Below are 7,317 nucleotides of genomic sequence, written 5' to 3' on the forward strand. Positions count from 1 at the left end.
ATGTAAGTGCCATATAAATGCAACTAAACTGAATTTCTTTTCCTTCTCCTTAACCAAGGTGAAGTCGGAAGAGATGTGTCTTTCGTCTGCAGCGGAAGATTTGTAGACTTTCTGCTGTCCTGATGTCATTGGGGAGCTTGTTCCACTATTTAGGAGCCAGGACAGCAGACAGTCGTGATTCTGTTGAGTGGTAAGCTTGCAGTGAGGGAGCAGCAAGCCGATTGGACGATGCAGAGAGAGTGGACAGGCTGGGGTGTAAGGTTTGACCATGTCTTGGATGTAGACTGGACCCGATCCGTTCACGCAAGTACTAGTGTCTTGAAACAGATACGGGCAGCCACTGGTAACCAGTGAAGGGAGCGGAGGAGCGGTGTAGTGCGAGTGATTTGACCTGAGGCAACTTAGCTTTGGCAGCTGAGTAATTGACACTTTATACTACGCAACACTTTATTCTTCACCATATACTCAAAGAATAATGTGAGCTCAGCACCAATCTAAATAATTAGCTTTCACTGAATCATATGCATTGATGCAAAATGAAGGCTCAGTAGCGAAAGGTAGCTGTGGCACAATCCTCGAAACAAATTATCTTAACAAAGTAGGTTTTATAATAAGATCGCTCACCTTATATTTCACCTTATAGTTTTATACGTCCACCTCCTTTCACGCACAAATAACTCTTATAATCTGTGTACACCTGACAATCTGTAGTATGTGTGTGGTGCACACATTTCACTGCACATTCCTCTTTTATGAATACAGGCTCTGCATCTGGGGCCTGGTGTGCTGAGGTATTTTGTCCATAAATATCACACTCAACTTTTACATGTCTGAATTCTGTATTAACAAACACAATGAAAGTTGTGTTAGTTATTATTTATTTATACCTGGACAAATGACTTGTGCCTGGACTAGTGAAAAGGGAATTTAATTGCTTAAAGTGCTAAAAAATGTTAAGCTCTGACAATGATAGGATATTAATTATTAGCATAACATTCAAAATTTGATGATAAATAAAACTTTATATTAAAACTGCTATAATCAATGTTTTTAATGCCTGACATAAAAAGTGTAAAGTGTAGCTAATAGTGATGAACCTACAGACAATTATTAAAACTCTGCTGAAAGCATCTTTCAGCTCATTGTCCCTCTCACTGCATCATAGCACCAAACTGCAGAGACACTGTCTGCTGTCCTCACATGGCCACAAAGGAGCAGTTAAAGTAAATCAACAGTCTCCTGATAATTTGATGATGACATCAGCCCCTCCGCCACCACACTCAACATTTGTCTAAACAAGTTTGCTGCCCCCTCAGGACATTTTGCGTCTGCTCCATTAGCGCAGCCAAAGCCTCCATTTTCCAGACACAGTTGTTTCACTTCTCACTCTGCAGGGATTTACTGCCCCGTTGGACAGGTAATTGTCAATCCTGCTCCAGTCATTACACTCAGACACAACCCATACTGTGTAAGACGAGTGATAAAGAAGTACTTTCTCACGCCAGAGCTACTGTAGAGGCAGTAATGACGAGGTAAGAACCTGAGGGCATCAACAAAAATACCACTGAGGCAACAAGTTAGGTGCTGTACCACAAGGTAAAATGAAGCCCCACTTTGTAGCAGGTAAACTACATCTGAATATATAAAGTATTAGAATGCAAATCAAGGATAACTTGCCAGGTAACAGGGCGTAAACTGTTAAAATACTGAGCTAATACTTGTATTATACTTTATTTCAAAGTCTCCTTTACACTGCTTTAAAAGAACAGTCTTAGACCATGTGTGTGAAAAGAGTGAGAACAGTCAAACCAAACCACACTTGTTTTCCCTGTTTTCAACCAGATGCCCCATCAGCCCACGTCTGTAATCACACACATTGTAAAATAACTTTTTAAAGTTCAAGTTGTTCGCTTTAAGTGTTTTCGACAGCTGTTCTCCAATCCGCAGACGTTTGCGAGACTTGTGTTTCCCAACTTCAAGATAAGCTTAATTAATACGCAAATACATCAGATGCATCAGTACTATCGGCTGAGCACAACACTCCTTGCACTTATTCACAAGCCTGGAATGAGATGAGATGGAAATATCATGGTCATAAATACCTTTGCAGAAGGCAGAGGTAAAAGAGAAAGCCAAAAGCAGCCCCCCCTACAACAGTCCTGATCCTCCCACACACTGGCCCTGGACTAACTGCGTCAGAGCTTTGAATGAGATGTTGTAAAATAATCATGTCATTATCAGGAAGCGACTGTGGTCTTAATACAAACAAGGAAGAATCTGTTATTATTGGCAGGAATTAAGAGGTAATTAAAAAGTAACAACTGATATACATGTAGCAGCAGTTGAACCTTTAAACAGAGGCTTAGAAAACTGTTTCTAAAGCAACACAAAGTTATTGCAGCAACTGCTTATTCCAAGGCCCTGAGGAGACGTTCAACACTACACAGATCATTAAAAAAACAAAACTGTAAAGAGAACAGTGAGCAAATTGCAGGGTGACATCACTGCCCCCACCCCCACATGCACAACGGCAAACACAGAATTACCTCATGAGAAAGGAATTAGACTCAACAACGGGACACAAAAGAGTCCAATAAAGACATGTACTACCACTTCTAAGACTTATTCACTGCAGTATATTTTTTAGCAGAGGGTTTGGGGTGAAACCAGAAGACAGCGTCCCACGCTACGAGGCCCGTTTGTCTTGGCACAGTCATCATTTAGTTATCGGCACTCCAACATCCACACTTTCTGCTTTGGCTCCACTTGACAGTTTATGAGCGTCTAGGATGTATCGCATCAGAGTTTTTCTTCCTGGAACTGAGAGAGCTGGCGGTTGACTTCCAGGGGGACGCGACCTCCAGCGGTGTGACCCCAGGAAAATGGGGTGGTGCTGGAGGGGCTGACAGCCATCTATCACAGCTGGTGCCCTGGGACACGCTGTGGAGCACGGCTACACCGTGCTCTCTGGCTTTCCTCTCAGCACTGACCATTCCACTCTACTTGAAATCCAATACACGTGTATATTTAGCTTGTCCCCTTCACATTTTACAACACAGACTGTGCCAACAAATGCCCGAGATTTCAGTATGAAACTTAGACATTTGTGGCCGTTGTATGAAATATTACGGACCACATCAATAAACTATAACCGCTTTGCTCCTTTTTGGTGTTGCGAAGAACACGTAGCGCCCAGTGACCACAGAGATGAACAAATAAAATGAAATTATACGAATGAAATGAAAGTCAGCTGTGGATGATAAATCATGACACTTGGGCAATGATGTTGGAGGAGTTTCATACTTTTAAAGAACCAGTTAATATAGCTCAAGCCCAGAACCTTTCATCATCTATCATATTTCAAGGTCATTGCACCAGTTGCAAGCCCCAGAATATCTCTTGAAAACAGAGAAGCGCTCTGTTCTACAATGAGCATATGTATGTTCACACAAGGCATCTCTCCACTCTCTCATAGATGTGACTGTGCACATTCCCATCATATCCTTTCCTTTGCTTCTTCAGCAGACACTGAAGCAGCTGAAGATCAGACACTCTACAACAATAGCAGAACATTTGGTGTCTCCAGTGATTAATCTACCAGACTGTTCACATGTACTGATAAAATCCAAACTGTGACACATGGGTCAGTGGCATCACTCCACAACAGCAATTAACACAAATGTGCTGGTTTAGAACATAGTCTACATCCATGCTAATATTTTTTCATTTTGAAACGGCATCTTAAAACTAAAACAAGTCCACAAGGAGTTTAGCTCCGTATCAGGAATAATCCTCGTCCATACAACCTGAAAAAGCAAATCACATGACCATTCACATACACTGGGTATGTGTGTGCAGGTGTAACCGGGAAGCAGATTGTCAGCAATTATTGGTGACGGCGTCATCGTTTCCAAACATCTCCATTTTTGTCTGTCCATACTACTAAGCAGCACTGGAGATTTCAAACTAAAACAGGGCCTTTAGAAACTTCTCCTTGAAAACTCTGGATTACTGTGGACAGCTGGCATTAACGTAGCAACAGTAATGCATTTTAAAGCTAAACATAGTGTGGATGTGACCATGAAGTCAGTCACGGAGGGTATTACAGAGTTAGGTTTAGGGAAGCATTAAACCAACACAGTAAAACCAGCACCACAGTAAAATGAGAATGTTGTCACACATAGAAGACACAGGTCGAAATCCTTTTACACATGACTTGCTATACATAAATAGAGCTGGACTCGTGCTTTAACGTCATTCCAGAAGATTCTTTCTCACTTCAGAAAGTAAATAAGAGGATTTTGAGAAGGTATGCTCCCTTATAATACTTGGAACATTACACACACTTTAGACCAAGAATGCTGGTATAGTGCCAAGAAAAGGGGCCTTTTTTCTGCCCATGCATTATCATATACAGTCCTAGTCAATGATGGCCAACATATTCAGCTCAACATCGTCAGTGACATTTATCCAAAATACTTTGTATTAATATCAGACTCGTACTATAAACTCATCTCCAGAATGAGTATGAGTTTTAGTCTTTAACGATCAGGAAGGAGCATAAACATTCTGGAGGAACAATACCCCACAAAACATGCTCAAGAACTGTATCAATATTAATAACAGGTTGATTAACAGTAAACAAACACAACTCCAATGAGCACACACATTGTACCAAAACAAGCATGAACAGCAAAAGACCTGAAAAGGGCAAATAAGGGGAAAAGCTGTGTGAGATTCTGGATGTACGGGAACACACACACTCTTATCTTATCTTTATGAGAACGACTGGCAGCTCCGGCTTTTAGGAACATGAGATTTGAAACTTTACATATCACCCACGGTACAATTTTATCTGCCGACTGTCAACACCATCTGATCCCGACTGGAACAGATGGAGTCCAACTTGGTCCCAATAGATGTCATGCCAAACTCTGATTCAAAATTAGCTCAACAGTTGTCTTTAGCATGTATACTAGGATACTACGATATCACATCTGGCTCCTCTCATGGCAATAATCTGTATCTGTCCTTTTCACCATCTCTGATGAAAAAGGCTACAATTGAATTATGAGTTAAATTGACCTTAAAACCAAAACTGGACACACTGTCCAGAGTCTGTGAAAATATCCTTTGGAAAAAAGAAATTCCTTTAAACTTGCGGCTGGCTTATTTTGAACATCACTGGAACAGAAAACTGAAAGATATGTGAGCACTTGCTCAACTACTGTACAGCAGACTTCGCTTTGCTCAACCAGTTCAGCAAATGCAGTTTACGATTCATATGACGACACTTGTTTGACACAAGTGACACATTTTATTCACAACTGAGAAATAAACTAAGTTGTGAATTGCATCCAGAAGCAAAGTGGATGAGCACAAAGACAAAACATATGTAAATGAGAATCCTCAAGCCTTGGCAGATCAAATAAATCTGAGCTGTTGCAGCCAATGATACCATTTACTACAAATAATGACTCAATTTTATTGCTTTTCACTTTCGTAATGAAGGCTCCCACTGAGCTCTGTCTTCTCCAGTCATTTCACACACAACACGGGTGATCTCACAAGCTACGTTCTTGGTTAGTATTGAGTCCCAGATCCAGTTGAGCTGAGAGTGAAGAAATCCAAGCTGCTTTTCCGTATGTTTAAAGAAATGGAAAGTTTTGGGTGTAAGACTGAAAACAAACAGGTCAAGTACCCTGACCTGTCTTTTACTTCACTCTCTGGGACATTCCTGCAAAATGACCTCATAGGGGACAGCAGGCGTGGAAAGCAATAAAATCTGTTTCAGAGGAGATGGTTTTTCCATCAGTGGACCGGTTCATTTTTCGGGGCTGAGGTTCAAACCTGGAGTCTTGGACCCCCTGTGGCAGCTTCAAGGACAGGGGGGATAGGTTGTAACAACTTATATTATGTAGGTATAAACTCTCACACCGTTTCCTTTTATAATATTACAGTCACTATAAGACCGTTTTATAGGCTTTGGTTAGCTACTACACCCCAACCATCTCGGTGCTAGAGAGCCTTATAAGCAGATCGAAACAGTTACCTATTAAAAAAGAATATTGAGAAAGGAAATGCTGCAATCAGTCTCAGTAACAACCATTTTGACAACCATTTTCTTGTTTGCTTTTCATAAAAAAAAAAAAAGGGACAATATGTAATTATATATCTTTGAAAACAGAAGTTACAGATTATCGGTTTTGAAGTTATGTTAAAGATATGTTGCAAAGATTTCTTCTGAAGTTAGCATGCTAACTAACTATTGCTGGCTGTCCTATCGTGCAATATTGCTTTGTACTTCAAGAGGCAGTAGTGAGTCATTGTATCTTCCTGTTTGTCCTCAGTCCAACATGAGGATGAAGAAATACTAATTGCAAGCAGGATATAAATCATGTTGGAGTTGTCTTCTCTCTGCAACATTCCTCCACTCTTTTCTCAAGCTCAGCTACTGATGCTGCTCCAGCCACTCTCCCTTGTGTTCCATGACCTCCTGTTCCTCATCCTCTAACTGGGCAGACTGGGTATGAAATCTTCAGTAAAACTAAAACTAAAGAAAGCACCCTCCCAAGTTACAGGCTGCAATAAAACCTCACAGATATTATTTAATTTATATATATCCCACACTGATAGAGGACTAAAACAGACAAGACTAAAAGAGGTAAGTGATAAGTAATGCAATCGTCAGGAAAGGTTCCACTACATGTGTAAATCACAGGATAACTTTGCTCATTCAAGCAGCCCCCTCAGCGACTTCCTGACTCCAGCTCAACATGCTGAATTGGTTAAACAGCCAACGATAGTGTTGCCATCGAAAGCCAACAGTGCTGGACACACTGCAAAAACTACAAATGATCATCTGAAAAAGGAGGACCTGACTGTCAGCTTGGGATGTGTGGGTGCTTACCTTAAAAGACACAAAGGGGAAATGGGTGTTAGAGCATTTAAGAAATGAGGTTTCTGCAGAAAGCTGGAAATACCATTTTATTTAAGTGCCTATAAATACAGTGGTTTTGTGAGGCAGCTATAATACACACAGTGGATAATAATTTACGTCTGAATGTAGGACTTCATCGTGAGGTCTGATGTCCAACTATATCTGTGCAATACAGAGACATAAGCAGAGAGGACTTTGGATTTCATCCAGAGTAAGTACATTAACAAGAGTAGCCTTGAACCAAATCACACTAATGACAGAACGGATGCAAACATTGAAGGTTATACTATTGACATAACACTCAGCACTGTAACACACAGAGTTTACATCATCTGGGCATGTTGACTGGACAGGCAGACTAAAGTGTAATAATGTCT

This window comes from Hippoglossus stenolepis, chromosome 9 (genome assembly GCF_022539355.2).
Source record: "Hippoglossus stenolepis isolate QCI-W04-F060 chromosome 9, HSTE1.2, whole genome shotgun sequence".
Classification (NCBI taxonomy): Eukaryota; Metazoa; Chordata; class Actinopteri; order Pleuronectiformes; family Pleuronectidae; genus Hippoglossus; species Hippoglossus stenolepis.